This window comes from Vombatus ursinus, unplaced genomic scaffold, assembly GCF_900497805.2.
Source record: "Vombatus ursinus unplaced genomic scaffold, bare-nosed wombat genome assembly UNPS02014870.1, whole genome shotgun sequence".
NCBI classification, from domain to species: domain Eukaryota; kingdom Metazoa; phylum Chordata; class Mammalia; order Diprotodontia; family Vombatidae; genus Vombatus; species Vombatus ursinus.
In genome coordinates, this window is record NW_020954648.1 from 6342613 (window position 1) to 6365230 (window position 22618).

The following is a 22618-nucleotide window of genomic DNA, read 5'->3' on the forward strand; positions in this document are numbered from 1 at the left end:
AGATAATACCTAAATCATTGGGATCATGGAGCTATTGATGTGATAAAAGAGCATACTTTTGATAGAGCAATATACTTGTCATACATAGAACACTACACTCTCTGCAGAATAAAAATCTGAGGTGATCCAAAGATAAAATGGAAAGATATGCTTTATGTTTAACTGCAATATGTTTCCAGAGGTGACCTATGTGCAAAAAGTAGCAAAAGAGAGCTTTTAGAAAATGTATGATTTGTAAAATAGGTGGGCTAATTATGGAAAATGAATGAGGGATAACAAATGGAGATCCCAAGTTCTTACAGAGATTGGAAGAAGGAAAAACAACTAGCAGCTATTGTAACAGTCTAGTTATTAAGTGACGAGGGCCTGGATCAGGCCAGCGGTATTGTCAAAGCAGTAAAGGGGAAATATGTGACATATTATGAAAGAACCAACAGCATTTCATTACAGGTTGGATATGGGGGGTGGTGGTGAGAGGGAGTGAAGAGTCAAAGATGATGCCTAGGTTTTGAGAACCTATGTGACTAGGAGAGTTGTGGTGCCTTGGACACTTATAGGAAAATTAGGAAGAGAGCAGAGCTTGGAGGGGGAACATCATGAATTCAGTTCTAGAAATGTTGAGTTTAAGGTATCTATGGCACATCCAATTCAAGATGTCTAATTGGCATTTGGAGATGTGAGAGCAGAGTTCAAGAGAGAGGTTAGAAATACAGTTGTCCCTTCCACATCATGAATTTCCCCATTGCGGTTTCAGTATATCACAGGTTGGCATAGACATTAAATTGGAATTTTGGGGGAGCTTGGCAGAAGCCACAGATGACACTTGAAGGTGAGCAGATAATACAAAGCCTATGACCAAATACTTAAACCAAATTTTACAATAAGGTACTATAAAGAAAAAGAAAAAAAATCAACCTTCTTTTCTGGTACAAAGGGAAGGTCAAAAAATTTTATGCAGATTTTCCAGATTGCAAGTATGCTGCATCCCTAACCCCCATGATGTGGAAGGAATAATTGTAGGTCTGGGAATCATCAGTATAGAGATGATAGTTTAATCTTTAGAAGCTGATGAGATCATCAAGTGAAATAGTATAGAAGGAGAAGAGAAGAGGGCCCGGTGCATTGTTAGTAAAGTTTTCTGGGTGAAGGTATAGCAAAGCAAACTGTGAAGTACTGGTCAGTCAAGTAGAAGGAGAAGAGGTTGATTAATAGTCTCAAAGACTATAGAGAAGTGAAGAAGAATGAAGATTAAGAAAAAGGCCCTTTGATTTGTCAATTAAAAGATTATTGGTAATTTTGGAGAGAGTTGTTCTAGTTGAATGATGAGTGCAGAAGCCACACTGCAGAAACTTAAGGAGAGGAAAGGAGTGGAAACATTGATTGTAGTAGGCTTTAGTACGAAAGGGACGAGAGATATAGGATGATAGCTAGTGGGAGGGATGCATCAAGTGAGTATTTTGAGGATGGGGACAACAAACTAGGAAATAACCACTAGACAGGGAAAGGTAGAACATATATGGGACAATCTGCTAGAAAACATGGGATTGAATGGAGTCACCTGTACATCTAGAGGGGCTTGCTTTGGTAGGGAGCAGGGCAATCTATTCACGTGAAACAGGGTGAAAGAAGAGGTAATGGTAGAAGGCATCTGATTGATGTAAAATGAGGAGGCTTTATGAAGGAACTCAGAGTGAATGGCCTTAATTCAGTGAAATATGAGGCAAGATTCTCAGCTGAGAGGGTGAAGGGAGGGGGACCATGGGAAGTCTGAGAACTGATAAAAAACTTTGGAAAAGCCAGTAAATGAGATAGTGAATGAATTAAGAAGGTGTGAAAGTATTTCCTTGAAGGAGTGACGGCCCAGTTGAGATAATGTAACATCTATGTGTAGTAAACCCATCCAGCACTAATACTTGAAAGCTTTCATTAAGCAATCAACCAATATTTGTTAAGTACCTATTTTGTGACAGGCACTGTGCTTGTTGTTGAGGATATACATACAAAGAATGGACCAATGCCTACATACAAGGAGCTTACATTCCAAGAGGGGAGACAGCAGTAATGAACTCTCAATTACTAGAGATCTTCACGTGGATCCCGAATTACCACTTGTCAGGAATTTTGTAGATTGGATTCCAGTTTAGGTCTAGTTTGGAGTACATGACCTTAAAAGCCTCTTCCAATTCTAAGATTCTACAATTTTGTGAATTTAAGATTAAATTAATAAAGTCTTTTCCTGAAGCCACCAATGTGTTTTATCTCTACCTACTCACCTGTCTTTAACCTTCCTTCCATTCCCCATCTCAAGGGAAAAATATGTACAAAAGCCCCTGCTTTGATTTGGTCATAATATAGCTTCCCTCATCTTTGGGCTTCTTTTTGAGTATATCACTTTCCTTCTGCACTTTTTCTCCTTCTTGGGTTTTTCTCTGTCCAGTTCCTTTTTTTGTCCCCTTGCCTCTTATCTTTCTCTGGCCTTTTTATTCTAGATCACTTAAACTCATTACCTTATCTTTTATTCTCTTACTCTTTCTGTCCTTCACCTTTTATTCTTTTTTCTTTCTTTTCTTCACCTTCTCTCCTGCATTCTCTTTCTTTTCATCTTTTTCTTTGAGCTTTCTTCTTTCATAGCTTCTTTTCTCTCTTCTTGTTTCTATTTCCTATCTTTTCAATCTTTCATTATTGTTGCAATCTTTTTTTCTCTTTATCTCTCCTCTTCATTCCTTGTTCTCTATCATCTTTGGACTGGAAAAATATGTCTTTCCAGTTTACCAGAGAAGGTTCATAAAGCATACATCCTAACAATGAAAACTTTTTTAACTTTGGGATGGAAGTATATGTGTGTGTGTATGTGTGTGTATGATGTATCATCTGCACTGGCTGTTCATCCTCTACCATTTACTATATTAAAAAGCAGTTATACAAAGGCACAGATGTTGTATTACAACATTTAGGTCTGTTTATGGGATTGAGAAAATTCCATTAACTAGGAATGTTGATCTACCAGTTTCAGTAACATTATATCCATGAGAATAACACCATTCATGAAATATGAAGGGCTTTTAAAACTTTAAAGTGCCTGTCAAATTAATTGTACAATCTAAACATCAGATTCATTCCTCTAATTGAAAGCTTTAGAGTTGCCACCCTTCAGCTCCCTCTATAGTCAATGATCAATTGTAGCAATAAATAGCTTAATATTTGTGTACACATGTGATGACACATCATAATTCATGGAAATGCCAGTGCAATGAAATAACCAGAAATAGAGACGAATGTGCTGTCAATTTCTACCTAACGACTACAGATCTGTCATCTTTTCTTTGGTACGTTGAATACATTAGCAAGAAACAAATGTGTATCATCTAAGTAATCAATATTGTGTGTCAAATGAAAATTCTTTGCTGCAAAATTATCATGTTATTCTTTTTGATGCTTTCTCTATTCCACCATGCCATGAGTCCATTTTATTTTTGGCCACAAACCTCAAAGCTTCTTTCGTTATATCACTATGTTGGTTGACCTAATTTAATACATTTGGCACATGTATTCATTCTAACATGTTAATTATTATAAACTGGGATTCAGCTTAAAGAGTGCGTTGTTGAAGGATGGAAAAGATGACCACTGAAGTCCCATAGAACTTTAGGATTCTGTGATTAAATTTGTCCACTTTGCAGAATGTCATGTTGCCAAAGGAAATATTCTTATGTTGGTAATGCTGTTAATAGATTCGTAGAATTTTGGAGCTAGAAGGTACTATAGAGACCATCTCATCATTTTATAGATAAGGAAAATGAGACCCCCAGACATTGAGTGATTTACTCAGGCATATGTAGTATGAAGGAAACTAAACTGGAAATTGGATAACCTTGGTTCAGCTCTGTCACTGACTCACTGAATGACTGTAGGAAAGTACTTAATCTCTAACAGCCTCAGTTTCCTCAACTGTAAAATTAGGGGAGTTGGACTAAATGACTTTTGTGGGCCTGTCATTGATATTCTGCGATTCTCTGAATCATACAGAGAATGACAGAGCCAGTAATCAAACTTAGATCTCATGATTTTTAATCCAATGTTCTTGCCACACTTTTTGGTACTGTACTTTGGCTCTCCCTTCATTTCTTTTGTTCTCTCATTTCTTTCTTTTGATTTTGTTTCTTCCAACCTGCTGACAGGAAAAAAGATACATGTAGATGTTTCCCAGCTTTGGAATGAAGGGAAATAAGGCCAATATATTGTACTTTTCTGGCTGGCAAAAAAATGGCTAATTCTTACTAAAGCAGTGATGTCTAAAAGGCTATCTTATGAAGGGATAAAAAGCAACCAATCAAATAAATAAAAACCTAACTCACTTCAGATGGAGCAATTTTGCTTTGAAACAAACTTAATCCCAAGATCCCAGTATTATACAGACTGTTGCACATTCAATATGAGGATACCTTCTGGCACAAGAGGAGGTACTGTGAGGTAATACTGGTCCCCCTACTCTCTGTAATCAGATTCTAGGTGCTCTTTGGAACGTCTGCTTCCTAGATAACAAACTCAATATCATATTAAAACTTTTCCTTTCTCAATCTGTAGACCTGGTTTCCTTATGATGACACAACTTCCTCGGATATCTTTTCCCACATTGGTTGTACTTTTATTCATACACCACCGCAATTACACACAGAGATGATCATGCTCTCAATCTTGCCCTAATCCGGAGGTGTTCTACAATCATATTCATGAATGCTAAAATTCCTTTATCTGATCATAACATGTCATTTCACCTCTTCCTCTCTTTGCAACTTCAAACTCTGTCATTTCTCCTTCCCTGTAAACCTCCAGTCCCACTACCCCTCAATATTTTCCCTGTATCTTTGCTGCTGCACAGTTATACTCTTCCTTTCCTCATTTTGACTCCTTGGTGAACCAATTTAATTTCATATTGATCTCTTCTCTCAAATCCTTTGCCTCTTTATCCTATTGAATATCTTGCTCTGCCAGACCCTAGCCCTGAATTATTTGTGTCATCCACTGCTTTCACTCCAACTTGCATTCTGTTGAATGAAAGTGGAGCTTATATGTTACATAATATGAACTGGGCCTTCACTGTAGTGATAAGTACATGCAGTTGGTTCCCAGGTATATCCCAGTTAGTTCTTTGGTACATAGATGATGTATTGACATTTTGGACAAATAGTGAATTGGGAGGAAATCGGTTAGGTGGAAGAGCAGTTTATATAATCTTTGGAAATATGCTGTAGCACTTTCAATGACTCTGACCTTCTCTTGCAAAAAAAACCCCAAACCAAAAAAACAAACAAAAAAACCAAAACTATTTTAAAAGCAATTTTCTTTTCTAGTGATGCTATGTGGCAGTAAGTGATAAAAATGTCACCATTTCCAAAATAATTAAAATCACCTTCCTGATGCCACTGTCCTCTTTGAGAATGAAGGACAAACAACAACCTGTGAATAGTAGGGGCAAGCCTACTGGGGACCCAACTAGCCAGTTCCATTTGAGCAATGCAGCGCCTCCCTTCCTTTTCCTTTCCTCTCCTCTTCTTTCTTTTTCTTTCCTTTCTTCCTTACTCTCCCTCTTTCCACATAAAGTATCACACCCTTACTGTGGGTGCTCTGCCCAAAGGAATGTAAATTTTAGCTGAAATCTGGCAAGATATCTTCAGATTTACAGGGTTAGATTTCTGTCTTAAGGACCATGCCTTAAACCCAACCCATTCTGGCTCTCATTGATTGGCCAACAATAGGTCCCAGCCCAAGCCCCACTTAGTGTTTATTGTTTGGGCCCTGATTGGCTCAGAGTAAATGTAAATAGCAAGGGTTTCTGTTTTGTCCAGAAACCTTGAGGGTCTTCCCCTGCCAGACTGATTTTTTTTTTACTATGTAAAAAGGCCATTCTCTGCCTCATTTCTTACCTAGCCTTAATCACTGAATGGACATCTCTTCAGTCAAATGAGACCTGTTAAAGACCTTAGCTTAAAAAGGCAAAGGTCTCCCACTACATCTAGGGCCATCTCCAGTCATCTTGATTTATATCTTGCCACTGGACCCAGATTTCTCTGAGGAGAAAGTGAGGCTGGTGACTTTACATATCCCTTTATCATTTAAATTTTACTTATAATTTACTTGCAAGTCATGGCATCGCCTTCCTGATGCCATGGTCCTCTTTGAGAAGGACAAACAACCACAACAACTGATAAAATATTGGTGGAGCTTATGGGCTGTCCACAAGGTCAGCCTTGCTCTCACCATGTGACTTGCCCATCCTTTTTGGTTATCTTTCATCTTGGTGACATGGAATCTTTTGCTGTGACTCTCATGAATATTTATTCATGAATATTTATGAATATTATTATGTGTTTCAGCCTGTTCACACTCACCATGTGCCTATCCATTGCCTTCTGGGCAGCATTGTTAAATTTTTGGAGACTAGCCTTTCAGAACTCACAACCACAAGCCTCCCTGGTAGAATATTAGTATTAAAAAGAGGGGCCTCTGTTTCTAGGATGTTTATGGCCAATAAAGGGAACTTATAATTTCCTGAAAGGAACCCCATTCTCCCAGCCTATTTTCCTTCCGCTGTATAATCCTGGACCCAACTCACTGTTGATTTGTATTGTCAATTCAAGATTCCTTCTGTCTCTGTCCCTGTCCCTGTCTCTCTGTCTGTTTCTCTCACAACTCCAACTTTATAATCTTGACAATAGACATTTTTCATCTACTCTTTTTTGTCTGTTAGGGTTAGTCCAAACACTTGTGAACGATATGAATCTCATCGGCTGAAAGAGGCTCTGCAATGCTACAAGGTTTCATGTGAACAACATGATGCTCTTTGTAAATAGTCAGTGCCTGGCACATTATAGGCAGCGGATAAATGTTTGTTGATTTGAGTTGTTGAAAAACAGATTTTGTTACTTTTTTTTCAAAGCATTACTAAGGTCAAACTTTTTTCCCCCCACATCTTTGGTATCTTTCCTTTTTTACTACTGGCTTCTGTAGGAGAAAGATGTAGAAGAGTGGAAGAAAAAAAAATTACTTAATCTGAATGAGAAGGAAGTGATGTATGTGACTGGGAGGAGTTTAGACAAGTAAAGCATCTCAGAGGTAGAATTTAGGGTGAAGAAATTTAGCAAAATTTGGAAAAATTGAGAAAAAATATGAAGAACAGTCTCTAGGCCATGATACCCACTTCTGGGAGAAAAAGAATCAGGATCAAGAATGATTAGGGATATAAAAGACTTAAGGAGAAACATGGAGTAGAACCTGAAAAAGCAGACACTAGATAGATAAAAAGAAGATAGTTGGAAGGGCAGGGCAAGGTAAGTAAGAAAAGATAACTGGAATAATTAGAGGGGAAAAAGAAATGAATAGAATGAATTGGTGGGTAGGTAGATTGGTGAAATAGATAGCAGGTTGTTGCAAGGCTAAAGGGAAGCTGAGTGTGACTCTGCCCTTGTTAACTTTAAGGAAAGGAAGCTGACTGGCATTTTAAAATTATTAAGAGGTGATTGAAAAGCTATAAAAAAGTTAACTGAGATATGGGCTTGAAGTGCAAAAACTCATACATAGTTTAAAAAGTATGCTTAGAAATCTAGGTGGTGTTATGCGTAGAATGTTGGTCCTGGAGTCAGGAAGCCCCAGGTTCAAATTCAGCCTCAGACATTTACTAGGTATGTGATCCTAGGTAAAATCACTTAATTTCCATTTGCCTCAGTCTCCTCATTTGTAATATGGGGATAATAATAACATCTACCTCTGAGGATTGTTGTGAGGATCAAATGACATAATATTTGTAAAGCATTTAGCACAGTGCCTGACACATAGTAAGCACTATGTAAATGTTGTTGTTGTTACTGTGGAATGACTTACATCAAGTATGTGTACCTCAACCAAATGATTCCCATCTGTTTTCCAAGTGTAGAATTTTTTCCTTCTTTGAGGAAGGAGGAGATGTTGAAGAGAGTCCAAGTTTTTAGGGAGAATGAGTATTACAAAAAGAAAAAGAAGTGTGACATCCATGAGAAAAGAGGGATCTGAGAAGTAGCACGGCAGATTTGATATGTATGAGGATGTTGGAGAGTGAACGAGTATTACACAGAAGAGGAAGAGAAGGAAAAGAATAGCTGTATATTTGGAACTTAAAATGGATTTGTGGGTCTTCCTGAAGAGGAAGCAACTGAATCGATCGTATGAAAAACAAGAACATCAAAAACCAATGTGATTATCTCAAAAATATAGAAAAATCCTGTGATGAAATGCAACAAACATTTACGTATACATACATACATACACATACATACATTCACATACATACATATAGGCAGAGAGTGACCTTTTTAAAAATAATAAAATATCTATTTAAAACCAAAAGTGAGGATCACATCAAATGAGTGTACACTAGAAGCTTTTCTAATAAATATAGGATAAAGCAAGGATGCTTACTCTTCCACTATTATTTGATATAGTTCTGGAAATGCTAACAATAGCAAGAAGACAAGAGAAAAAATATAAAGATAAAGAGGAGATAAAACTATCCTTAGTTGCTGATGACGTGATAGTTTACTTAGAAAATCTTAGATATCAGAAAAATACTAATTAAAGCAATTAATGGCTTCATCAGTATTGCAGACTAAAGAAAATCCTCAAAATTCAGTAGCATTTTTGTATCCTAATAATAAAATCCAAGAGTCAGTAACAGAAAGGGAAATCCCATTATAAATAATTGCAAAAATGCACATAATATTTGGGGAATCAATCTATCAAAGCACAGAAAATATTTGTATAGATTCAATTATGAAATGGTCCTTAAATAAGAAGATTACTTATCTGGAGGGATATTTAGGGCTCATAGTTGGGCTGTGACAATACAACCAGAGCCAATTTGCATTTTAATGCTATAATGATCAATTTATGAAAGAGATACTTCATAGAACTTCATAAAATAATAGCAAAATTCATTTGGAAAAAATAAAAGACCTAGAATATCAAGGGAAATAATGAAAGGAACTAGGAATGAAGGGGGAATGGCACTTCTGGACCTTGAATTATACTGTAAAACAACAGTTATCAAAGCCATATGGTAAGGTCAAAAATAATGAGGTAAGTTAATTGAACACTTAGACAAGGTAGAAATGGGAAAAAAAAAGGAACTAAATAATTCAGTGTTTGACAAACTGGAAAATATAAAATACTTAGGAAAAATTCTCTATTTTATTTAAAAAAACTGTTGAGAAAGCTAGAATGAAATTTGGCTGAAATTAGACTGAGACTAATACCTTACACCATATTCCACAATACATTCTAAATGAATACAGGACTGTAACATTATAAACCATACCATACGGATATTAGATAGGGCCTGGCACATTGTAGGCAGTGAACAAATTTTACTGACTGACTAGAAGACAAGTATATCATAACTTTCACAGCTATGGATAAGAGATGTCTTCTTAATCAATCAAGGGATACAGGCAATTACAGAAGACAAAATAATTTTCATTACATAAAACTGAAAAGGAAGGGAGAAGTATCCTGGGGGAAATTTTGGTGCAGAAAAAAAGACATAAAAAACGTATTTTAAAAATAAAGTATTCTAATATGAGGAAATCTAGGAACTAGAGGAGGAAAGCATTGCAAAGTATTCAGTTAAAGCTAATAATGGAAGGAGAAAAAGAACCGATTTTGTCATTGGAGTATACTATAGACTATCTGACTAAAAAGAAGAAATAGATGAGGAGTTTGGGAAACAGATTGTAAGACTTGCATAAAAGTGTATCATAGTAGTGATGTAGTGGCTTAAATTATTCAATTATTCAGACATCTATTCTCTCTCTCTCTTTCTCTCTCTTTCCTTTCCGTTCTTTTTTCTTTCTTCTTCCCCAAATTAGAACAGCTAACAATTGACTTGCCTTAGGGATAATTTCATATTTAAAAGGTGGAGGAACCAACAGGGGGAATTATATTGTGAAACTTACTTACTAAAAAGGAGAAACTAGTTGCAAGGGATAAAAATGATGGAAACACAGTAGGGAACAGTGATCACTATCTATTACTATTTGTAATAGAGGAGAATTCTGGCCATATTTGGGCATGCAACCTAGATTTTGGGAAAGCAAATTTCAAGTATGTCAGAAGAAAGTAAGTAGGCTGTCATAGTCTAACATGTTATAGGGGAAGTAATAAAAGGAAGAATGGTAGATGCTTTAGAATTAAATTCTGAAGATATTACAGGAAACACTTCCAGTGATGATAGAAAATGGTATTTATTTGAATAAATGGTTGCGGAAAAACAGAGAAATCACTGACCAACTTAGATTTAATTAAGGGATGTGCAGAAGATACAGAAGCAACTTCACATATTAGAGAAAGAATACAGAACATGACATGATTTTGAAAAAAGGCGTTAAGTAATGCTAAAGCTCAGAATGAACTGATGCTCATAATAGAAGGTAGGGAAAACAAAAAAAATTAAAGTTATAATAGGATAAAAATAGAATCAAAGATGAGATAGGCCATTTTCTTAGGGATAGATAAGATGATGATAGCTGAAAGAGAGAGAACAGAGTTACATAATTTTAATTTTGTTTCTGTTTTCTCTGTTAAGAAGAATGACTTTTGTACTGGGAATAACAGAATAAAAATGTCTATTGGAGTCAATTCTCAAGATAAATTAAAAAAAAAGGAATTAAGGGAGTACCTAGCTACCCTTCATGAGTTAATGTCACCTTGCCCAGATGAAAGAGTTTCAAAACTGGCAGGTGAGATTCCTGAGCCACTATCAGTGATATTTGAAAAATCATTGAAAATAGAAGAGATGCCACAAGATTAGAAAAAGGAAGATTTTTTTCTACATTTCATGAAAAGGGTGTAAAATAGAGTCTGCAAATATAGGATAGGCTAGGGAGCATAACTTCTATACCTGTGAAATTTTTAGAATGATCCATTCATTCATTAGAATGATGGTTGCTGATTATCCAGAAAAGTAACTGATAATTACAAAGAGCCAACATGGTTTAATCAAGGATAGGTCATATTAGATTAACTCCATTTTTTTTATTTAGCATACACTATTAAACTAGAAGATGAGAGGAATGCTGTTGTTATAGTTTGCCTAGATTTTTGAAAACTTTTGATAATATATTTTATACAATTCTTATGGAGAACATGGAGACATGGATTTGCTGATAATAAAATGAAATGGTCAGAATTGGTAGGATGGCCAGATTCAAAAGATTGTTTTTAATGGTTCAGTATCAATAGGGAAAGAAGTTGAGTAAGTACTCCAGGGATCTGTGATACCATACTGTTTAACATTTTATATCAGTGGCTTGGATAAGAAAAGATTGAATTATAATCATATTTACAGATGACACAAAGCTGGAAGAGTTATGTAATATAATGCATGATAGTATCCAAAAGGATAATGAAAGGCTAAAACTGTAGAATCAATCCAATAAGATGAAATTCGGTAGGGATAAATATAAAGATTTATATTTATGTATAAAACATAAACATAACAAGTGAAAGATGGGGGCAAGATTTGATAGCTGTTCTGAAAGTGATCTTGGGGTTTAAGTGGGCTGCAAACTTGATATGAGTCAGCAGTGTGATATGGCAAACAAAAAAAGCATAGGGCTTTCTTGGCTCACAGTAAAAGAGATGTAATTGAGAGGATTGAATCATGGGTAGCTGTGGTGTTTTCCAGACTTAACCCATAAATGCCAAAGACAACTTAGAAGGTCAGTAGAAAAAATCTATGACCAGTAAGAGAGAAGCTTGGTTCCAGCCCCAGTCCCCACATGGCTCTGGGGCAGCAACTGCTTCCAGAGCTTCTGGCCCACAGACTGAGGGGGAATGGAGTGGCTTATCAGAGGGAAACTGCAGGAATCTTTTTGCTGGTGCTGAGGCAGGATTCCCTTGCTTTGCCTGTGCTTGGATCTGGGTCAGAGTTCTGGGTGGCGGTCCTGGGGTGAGGAGGAGTGCTGGCATGGTGGAGCTTGTAGTGGTGGTGGAGAGGGAATCCTCCTCACAGTTCCAAGGCAGAAAAGAATGCTTGTGGTCACTCACAGACCAGGGTATAGTCCAGGAAAGGAGTAAACACCTCGCCCTTGATCATACCACCTTGGAAGAACTGAAAATTTACAAGTCCCTAGAATTATCTCTGAAAACAGCTGCATAAAACCCCTGAAGCTTGGGACAGTACATTCTCCACACTGGAAGCATACCCGTACCTTAACAAAGAGTTTATAACTCAAGTAATTGGCTGGGATCATGAGCAAACTGCACAAAAAAGTCAGACCTTAATATCTTTCTTTGGTGACAAAGAAGATCAAAACATACAACCAGAAGAAGACAACGAAGTCAAAGCTCCTAAATTCAAAGCCTCTGAGAAAAATATGAATTGATCCCAGGCCAAGGAAGAGCTCAAAAAGGATTTTGAGAAGCAAGTAAAAGAAGTAGAAGAAAAACTGGGAAGAGAAATGAGAGTGATGTGAGAAAATCATGAAAAACAAGTCAATAGCTTGCTAAAGGAGACCCAAAAAAATACTGAAGAAAATAATACCTTAAAAAATACCCTAACCGAAATGCCAAAAGAGGACCAAAAAGTCAATGAGGAGAATAATGCCTTATAGAGCAGAATTGGTCAAATGGAAAAGGAAGTCCAAAAGCTCACTGAAGAAAATACTTCCTTAAAAATTAGAATGGAGCAATTAGAAGCTAGTGATTTCATGAGAAGTGAAGACATTGTAAAACAAAACCAAAAGAATGAAAAAAATAGAAGATAATGTAAAATGTCTAATTGGAAAAACAATTGATCTAGAAAATAGATCCAGGAGAGATAATTTAAAAAATTATTGGACCATCTGAAAGCCGTGATCAAAAAAAAAGAGCCTAGATACTATCTTTCAAGAAATTAATAAAGGAAAACTGCCCTGATATTCTAGAATCAGAGGGCAAAATTGAAATGGAAAGAATCCACTGATCACCTCTTGAAAGAGATCCCAAAAGGAAAACTCCTAGGAATATTGTAGCCAAATTCCAGAGTTCCCAGGTCAAGAGAAAATATTGCAAGCAGCCAGAAAGGAACAATTCAAGTATTGTGGAAACACAATCAGGATAATATGAGATTTAGCAGCTTCTACATGAAGAGACCATAGAGCTTGGAATATAATATTCCAGAGGGCAAAGGAGGTAGGATTTCAACCAAGAATCACCTACCCAGCAAAACTGAGTATAATCCTTCAGGAGAAAAATTGGACATTCAGTGAAATAGAGGACTTTCAAGCATTCCTGATAAATAGACGAGCTGAATAGAAAATTTGACTTTCAAATATAAGATTCAAGAGAAGCATGAAGAGGTAAACAGGAAAGAGAAATCATAAGGGACTTACTAAGATTGAACTGTTTATGTTCCTGCATGGAAAGATGATATTTGTAACTCATGAGACCTTTGTCAGTATTAGGGTAGCTGGAGGGAAAAAATTATATGCATAGATAGATAGAGGGTACAGGGTGAGTTGAAGATGAAGGGGTGATATCTAGAGAATAAAATTAAGGGTTGAGAGAAGATTATACTAGAGAAAGGGAGAGGTAGAATGGGGCAAATTATCTCACATAAAACAGACAAGAAAAAGCTTTTACAGTGTAAGGGAAGTGGGGGAAGGTGAGAGGGAATGAGTGAATCTTATTCTCATCAGATTTGGCTTAAGGAGGGAATACCATACACACTTAATTGGGTATGGAAATCTATCTCACCCTACTGGAAAATAGGGGGGAAGGAGATAAGAGAGTGGGATATATACATGCATATATATATATATATATATATATATATATGAATATATGATAAATGGGAGGGCAGATTGGGGGAGAGGGTAATCATAAGCAAACACTTCTGAGGAGGGACAGGGTCAAAAGAGAGAATAGAATAAATGGGGAAGGGTTGTTAGGATGAAGGGAAATATAGTTTTCTACAACATGACTACTATGGAAGTGATTTGCATGACTACCCACGTATAACCTGTATTGAGTTGCTTTCCTTCTCAATGAGGGTGGGTGGGGAGGGAGGAAGGGAGAAAATTTGGAACCAAAAGCCTTAAAAACAGATGTTAAAAATTGTTTTCACATGCAACTGGGAAATAAGATATACAGGCAATGGGGTATTGAAATCTATTGTGGCTTATAGGAAAATAGAAGGGGAAGGGGAGAAGAGAAGGGTGGGGCAGAGATAGAAGGGAGAGCAGATTAAGGAATGGGTATTCAGAATGCATGCTGTCTTAGGATGGGGGAGGGATGAGATAGGGAGAAAATTTGGAACTCAAAAATCTTCTGGAAGTGAATGTTGGAAAATAAAACTAAATAAATTAATTTAAAAAATTGTGTTTATACCCATAAAAAAATGCCACCATTACCACCAAAAAAAATAAATAAATAAAACAGATATAGTTTCCAAGAATAGTGAGGTATAGCCCACTGCATTTTGCTATTTTCAGATGCATTTGGAGCATTGTCAACCAGTCAAGTCACCTAGCAGTTAAACTAGAGTTAAGTGCCAGCTATGGACCAGGTACTGTACTAAGCACTGGGGATACACAGAAAGACCAAACAAACTTGCTTTCAAGAAGTTCAAAAACTAATGGGGGAGTCAACATGCAAACAGCAATGTCCAAATAACATATATGTATATATATATATATGGGATATACTTCTGCTTCCACGAGCCAAGATGGGGAAGTAAGAGATGAGTCTCTTACCCTCCCCTACTAATCCCTGAAAGCCCAGAAAATATCACCCCAGGAAAAATCCTGGAACACCTGAACCAGAAGAAAGATGGGGTGCAGCAGTCCAGTAGCCCAGGTAGCTTAAAGAATTAACTGGAAAGGCACCTCTTACCTTGGTGGAAGGGAAGTAGTACAGAACAGGAGGCATCCCAGCAAGCTAGTAGAAAGCCCCACCTCAGCATACCAGGAAGAGATCCTGAAACCCAGGTGGTGGAGAAGGCAAACATCAACGAAACCTGGACCCCTGAGTGCCTCATTGAGCGTGCGGGAACTAGTGGAAACCAGCTCAGAAAACCACCTGGTGCTTCACCATTCTACAGCAACTGGCTGTCTCAGTGCCTCAGCAAAACTAAGGGAAGCAGTGCTCCAAGAGGCCCCAGGCAGATAAACACCCTACAACATCTGAAAGGAGCTGAAGAAAGCAAAAGGAAGGAAAGGCCTGAGTGAGGAGGAAATTTCCAGGAGCCACACTACCTAATCCTACCCCTAGAGTTCCAGTGTTGCTGATTCCAGCCCAACACCAGGGAAGCTGCCAGAATCCTACAACCTCCAACTGCCAATATTAGAGGCCACAGCACACAAAGCCATTGACCAGGCCCTAGGCTCCCAACACAAGAAGCTTGGGTCAGTGCCCTCTGCTCCCCAGCAGGAGGGCCCGATCTCTTTAAAGGCTAGGAAATAAGCAAACACCATGAGCAAAAAGAAACATACGATAGATTCTTATTATGGGAAGAGTGAAGGTCAAGGCAGAAATTCTGAAGAGGAAAACATTGTCAACAAACCCACATCTGAAACCTCAAAAGGGAATATGAACTGGTTTGAAGCCCAAAAAGCCTTCTTAGAAGAACTCAAGAAGGATTTGAAAAGTCAAATGAGAGAGGTAGAAGAAAAAATGGGGAAAGAAATGAGAAGTATACAAGAGAGAGTCAATAGGTTGGAAAAGGAAGGACAAAAATTAACTGTAGAAAACAAGTCCTTAAAAAATACAATTGGTCAACTGGGAAAAAAGTACACTGATGAAAACCAGTCCCTAAAAAATACAATTGGCCAAATGGGGAAGGAGGTACAAAATCTAATAGAAGAAAACAATGTGTTAAAAATTAGAATTGAGCAAATGGAAGCTAATGACTCTATGAGAGAGCAAGAATCAGGTAAACAAAAACAAAAGAATGAAAAAATCGATGAAAATGTAAAATACCTCATTGGTAAAACAACTGACCTGGAAAATCCATCCAGGAGAGACAATTTAAAAATTATTGGTCTACCTGAAAATAACGATGAAAAAAAGATCCTGAAGAGTATCTTTCAGGAAATCATAAAGGAAAACTGCCCTGAGGTCCTAGAACCAGAGAGTAAAATAGTCATACAAAGAATCCACCAATCACCTCCCAAAAGAGATCCCAAATTGAAAACACCAAGGAATATAGTAGCCAAATTCCAAAATTACCAGGTCAAAGAGAAACTACTGCAAGCAGCCAGAAAGAAACAATTTAAATATCATGGAACCACAGTCAGGATCACACAGGACCTTGCAGCTTCTACATTAAAAGACCATAGGGTGTGGAATATGATATTCTGTAAGGCAAAGGAGCTTGGATTACAACCAAAACCCAGTGAAAATGAGTATGATTTTTCAGGAGAGGAGATGGATATTCAATGAAATAGGGGACTTCCATACCTTCCTGATAAAAAGACCAGAGCTCAACAGAAAATTTGATCTTCAAATACAAGACTCAAGAGAGACATAAAAAGGTAAATGGGACAGAAAGATACAATATGTTGTTAATAAGGGCAAACTGTTTACATCCCTACAAGGGAAGATGACACTTGTAACTCTTTAGAACTGTATTGTTATTACACCATGTTAAAGGGGTATACATAAAGGGGGTGGGTATAAATTGACTTTGATGTAATGATGAAAAAAATCTGATCAAGTGGGTTAAATGGATCCAAGTAAGTGGATTAATCTAATCTAAGAAAATGTACTGAGAGAAAAGGAAAGGAGGAAGCAGATAAGAGTTAGTTATATCACAGGAAAAGGCACAAAATCCTATTACAGGAGATGGAAAGAAGAGAGGGAGATGAGCATTGTTTGAACCTTAGTCTCATCAGATTTGGCTCAAGATGGAAATGACATAATAAGTTAGGCATAGAAATCTAACATGCCCTATAGACAGTAGGAGGGAAAAGGGGAAAGAAAAGGGAGGAGGTTAATAGAAGGGAGGTGGGACTGAGGGAGGCGGTAGTCAAAATCAAAACATTAGTAAGGAGGAAAAAGGAGAAAGGAGAAAGAAAAGCATAAATGGAGGGAGGGGGGGAAGGATGGAGAGAAAGACACAGATAGTAACCATAATTGTGAATGTGGTATATAAATGTAATGGAATACTATTTTGCTATAAGAAATGATGAACAGGCAGACTTCAAATAAACCTGGAAAGACTTGTATGGTTTGATGCTGAGTGAAGTGAGCAGAACTGGGAGTATGTTGTACACAGTAAAAGCCACACTGAGTGATGATGACTGACTTTGATAGACTTAACCCCTCTCAGCAATACAAGGATCTAAGACTTCTCCAAAAACCTCATGATGGAAAATGCTATCCACATCCAAAGAAAGAACTATGCAGTTTGAACGCTGATCAAAGCATACTATTCGCTATTTTCTTCTTCTGTTGTGTTTTGTTTCCTCTTTCTGGTGGTTCCTCCCATTAGTTCTAATTCTTACTTACAACATCACTATGTGAAAATATGTTTAATAGGAATGTATATGTATAGCCTATATTAGATTGCACGCCGTCTTGGGGAGGGTGATTGTTGATAAATTAAAATAAATTAATAAAAAATTAAAAAAAAACAATTTTATATATATAGGATAAATTTGGGCTAGTCTCAGAGGAAAGGCTCTAAGATTAAGTAAGACAGGAAAAGGCATTAGCAAAAGAGGGCTTTAGCTGAGAGTTGAAGGCCAGGGAAACTTGGAGGCAGAAAAGAAGGTCTAATTCTGCGATTTTTTTTTTGGCTAGGCAATGGGGTTAAGTGACTTGCCCAGGGTAACACAGCTAGTGTCAAATGTCTGAGGCCGGATTTGAATTCAGGTCCTCCTGACTCCAGGGCCAACACTCTATCCACTGCACCACCTAGCTGCCCTGAAGGTCTAATTCTGAATGCCATAATTTAAGAAGAACTTTGACAAGTTGGAGAGTACCCTGAGCAGAACAACCAGGATGGTGAAATGTCTTGATAAGAAAAGAGTCAGGGAGACATGATAACCGTCATCAAGTATTTGAAACAGTCACATGTAGAATGGAATACATTTTTTCTTCTCTTTGACTCTAGAAAATAGAGTAATGGATGGAAATTATAGAACCCAATTTATGTTTCATATCAGGAAAAAAATTTCCTAAGAATTAGAAGGAATGAACTTCCTTGAGAAGTGGTTAGTTCTCTCTTTTTGAAGATCTCCAAGCAGAGGGATCACTTGTCCTATATGTCGTAGCTGGGACTCCTTTCATGTCTGGGTTAGACCAGATGGCCATTGAGGAAGAGTGAAAGGTGAACATTGACAAGGCGTTGGATTGCTCTTGCTCACTTAACATTCGAGCCATATTTCAACATGGCATTTTTCATCATATAAGTGCGCTCTTAACTTTTAAATTCTATCATTCTTTGTTTCTGTGATCCAAATGTCATGAACTAATACCTCAACACTGATAATTTTGTTGGTTCTAGATCTCTAGTATGCAACATGTTGTTCAAGTCAGCTCTTTGTTTTCCCTAAGACCATTTATATCTCCTCTATAAGCACATTTTGGATTTCAATGATAAGTTGTGTGGTGGCTTTACTGATCCTGTTGGAGAAAAAAATTTGTTAATTATTTTTTGTGGATCTTTTACCGTTTTTACTCTGGTAGTTGTCTATATCCTTTTTTTTATCCTTAAATTCCCTCAAGATGATGTTGCCTAGTTACATCTCTCTTCAAACTTTCTTTAAACTGGTTCTTACCATCCACTGCTTTTCTCAATTTATCAGGTGATACGGCTCATAACTATTGATCATCCTTTTGTTGAAGGTTTAACAAACAAATATGTTTTCTACGCTTTTGTCCTTGGTTACCACATGTCTTGACTTGGCAAGTAAGTCAAGTGTTTGCTGAGTAAGAAATATGTTAATTTCTTTTGGTTTCCCTACAATGACAATTGATTTACCTCATTTAAGCTTCTGTATGTAAGTATTGAATTCTGGGTTTCTATCTCATTTTTCATCTTCAACAACTTATTTTGATTCTTTCCCTATTTCTTCTCTAGCCCATTTTTCATCATAAATATTTTGCTTAAATAGTTCAAGATTGAAATATTTTAATTGAATGAAATATATTTTACCCATTTAATCACCTTTTCTAGATTTGCATTAATTTTAATTTTTGCACCTACAATTTTGTTCCTACAATTCAGTGGTCAAATGGTACAGAGACAGATAATTCCTAAATGATTCCCATATCAGTAATAAGTAATTTCTTTTTGCAAAAATGTAACCAATTTCTTTTTATGATAGTATTTAGATATTCCCATAGCTAGCATTTTCTGATTCTTTTCTTAGGAAAATATTAATGATATATAAGTCTTTTACTTCTTTCACCTTATTATTAATCAAAATTTTCCAATTTACTTTTCTCATAATTGCTTATGCCTGTGTTTGCACTTCAAATCAGTAAGAAGTATATAAAGTATAAGGGCCATTTATGCATTTTGTGATAGTGACTCAGTTTCCAATGTGCTGAGGACATAGAATTGGCACTTGTGTAGATGAAGTCAGGAAGAACAGCTTCACATGGCCAAGGACACATAGAAGATGTTCATGTTAGAGATTAGAGATATGAGACATTTGGTCATCTCATATGGTGGTATTCAAATTAAGTATTTACAAAATGGACACCATCAAAATAACGGCACTTGAGCCAAGATGGCAGATTAGAGGCAACCCAGCTGAACTTTCAATATTCCCATCTAAACAACTTTAAAATAATGCCTTAAATCAAGGTCAGGGTGAGATATTTTTTTCCAGTTTCAGACAACTTAGGAGGTTGGCAGGAGAAATTTGTGACATGGGGGTAGAAGCATGTCTCTGACCCACACATGTGGTGGCAGCACCAGCAGCCACAGCAGCAGAATCTTTGGGAGTTCTCAGCACAGAAACGGTAAGGATTCAGGCACTGGGCGCAGCTGATACTGATTGCCAACTTTATTTCCCATATAAAATTCTGGGTCACAGTTCTAGGATGGAGATGAGTACTGGGGGCTCAGTCATAGGGGCCCTGATCACAGTTCCAAGGCAAAGAGGAGTGAAAACACTTGTGGCTGCTGGGAATCAGGGGCCCTTCCTGGGTAAAGTCCAAAGTGCAGACCAGGAAAGTAGGGCCACACGTCTACCAGGATCACACCACCATGGAAGTAACGAAAACATGCAGACCCTCCCAAGAGCTAGCTTCAAAGAAAGCAACCCAAAAAGCCTGAAGCTTAGAATACTACCTCCCCAACCCCAGGTGAGCAGAGTCCAACTTTAACATAAAGTTCAAAGTCAAGAAGTAGGCTGGAAAATGTGCAAAAAAGAAACAAACAAAAAGAATTTGACCATATAAAGTTACTGTGATGGCAGGGAAGACCAAGACATAAACCCAGAGGAAGACAAAAAATGTGAAAAAAGCTACAAAAAAGTCTCAAAGAAAAATGCAAATTGGACTAAAACCCAACAAGATTTCATGGAAGAGTTAAAGAAAGAAATAAGTGAGGTAGAAGAAAATTTTGGAAAAGAAATGAGAATGATGCAAGGAAAATTTCAAAAGAGAACAACCTGGTAAAAGAGGCACCCAAAAAATAATAACAGAAGAAAATAATACCATAAAACATAATTGGCCTAATGGTAAAAAAGGCACAAAAATTCATTGAAGAAAAGAGATCCTTAAAAGGCAGAATTGGCCAAATGGAAAAAGAATAACAAAAGGTCATTGAAGAAAATACTTCCTTAAAAATTAAAATTGGACAAGTAGAGGCTAATGACTCCATGAGACATCAAGAAAAACAAAATTAAAAGAATGAAAAAATACAAGTGAAATACCTTCATTGGAAAAACAACTAACCTGGAAAATAGATTGAGGAGAAATAATTTAAGAATTATTAGATTATCTGAAAGTCATGATCAAAGAAATACCTAGATGGCATATTTCAAAAAATTATCAGGGAAAATTGCCTGATATCTTAGATCCATAGGATAAAATAGGCATTGAAAGAACCCATCAGTCACCTCCAGAAAGAGACCCCAAAATAAAAACTCCCAAGAATATTATAGCCAAGTTTGAGAGCTCTCAGATCAAAGAGAAAATATTTCAGGCAGTCAGAAAGAAACAATTCAAATATCATGGAGCCATAGTCAGAATTACAGAAGATTTAGTAACTTTCACATTAAACAAGTGGAGGGCTTGAAAGTGATGTTTCAGAAGGCAAAGGAGCTAGGATAACCAAGAATAACACATGTAGCAAAACTGAGTGTAATTACTTAGGAGAAAAATGGACATTTAGTGAAATAAAGGACTTTCAAGCATTCCTAATAGGAAGACCAGAGCTGAATAGAAAATATGCCATGCAAACATGATGAAAGAGAAGCATAAAAAGGTAAGCATAAACAACTATCATAAAGGACTCAATTAAGTTAAACTGTTTACTTTCCAATATGGGAAGATGATACAAGTAACCCCCAAGAACTTTATCATCATTAGGGAAATTAAAAATAGTTTATATAAACAAAGGAAATGGGTGTAAGTTGATTATGTTGGGATGATCTCCAAAATATCAAAAGGGTGAGAAAGAGGGATGCCCTAGGAGAAGGAGAGAGGGAGAGGTAGAATGGAGAAAATTTTCTCACATGAAAGAGGCATGCAAAGAAGAGCTTTTATAATGGAAGGGAAAAGTGTGGGTGGTGGCAGGCAGTGCTTGAATCTCATTCTCATCAGGATTAGCTCAAAGAGGTGAATAAGAAGAATGCACTCCATCATGTATGGAGATGTGATTTACTCAACAGGGAAACAGGGCGGGGGGGAGGAGGAGAAGAGAAAGAGGGAAAGGGAGGCAGTGGTTAGAAGCAAAATAGACTTTTGAGGAAGGACAGGATAAAAAGAGAGAGAGGGGAAGAAACAGAATATAGTGGGATGGAGGGAAATGGACAGTTAGTAATCATAGCTGTGAATGTGAATGAAAGGAACTCAACCATAAAAATAGAAACAGATACAAGAATAGATTGAAAACCAGAATCCAACAACATGTTATTTACAGGAGACACACTCGAAATAGGTTACACAAAGAGTAAAAATAAAAGGCTGGAGCAGGATCTAAGGATGCTTTAGCTGAAGTAAAGAAGGCAGGGGTAGCAATCATGACCTCAGACAAAGTGAAAGCAAAAATAAGCCTAATAAAAAGAGAGAGCCAGGGAAACTATATTGTGCTGAAAGGTACCATGGACAATGAAGCAATATAAAAAAAAATTACAGCAAATTTCTCTGATAAAGACCTCAGTTCTCAAATATATACTGAGATAGAACTGAGTCAAATTTATAAAAAAAAAAGAGCCATTCCAAAAATCGTAAATGGTGAAAAGATATAAACAAATTGTTTTCAGAAAAAGAAATCAAAGCTATTTATAGGGGGCAGCTAAGGTGGCGCAGTGGATAGAGCTCCAGCCTTGGAGTCAGGTGGACCTGAGTTCAAGTCTGGCCTCAGACACTTGACCACTTAATAGCTGTGTGACCTTGGGCAAGTCATGTAACCCCGATTGCCTCAGCA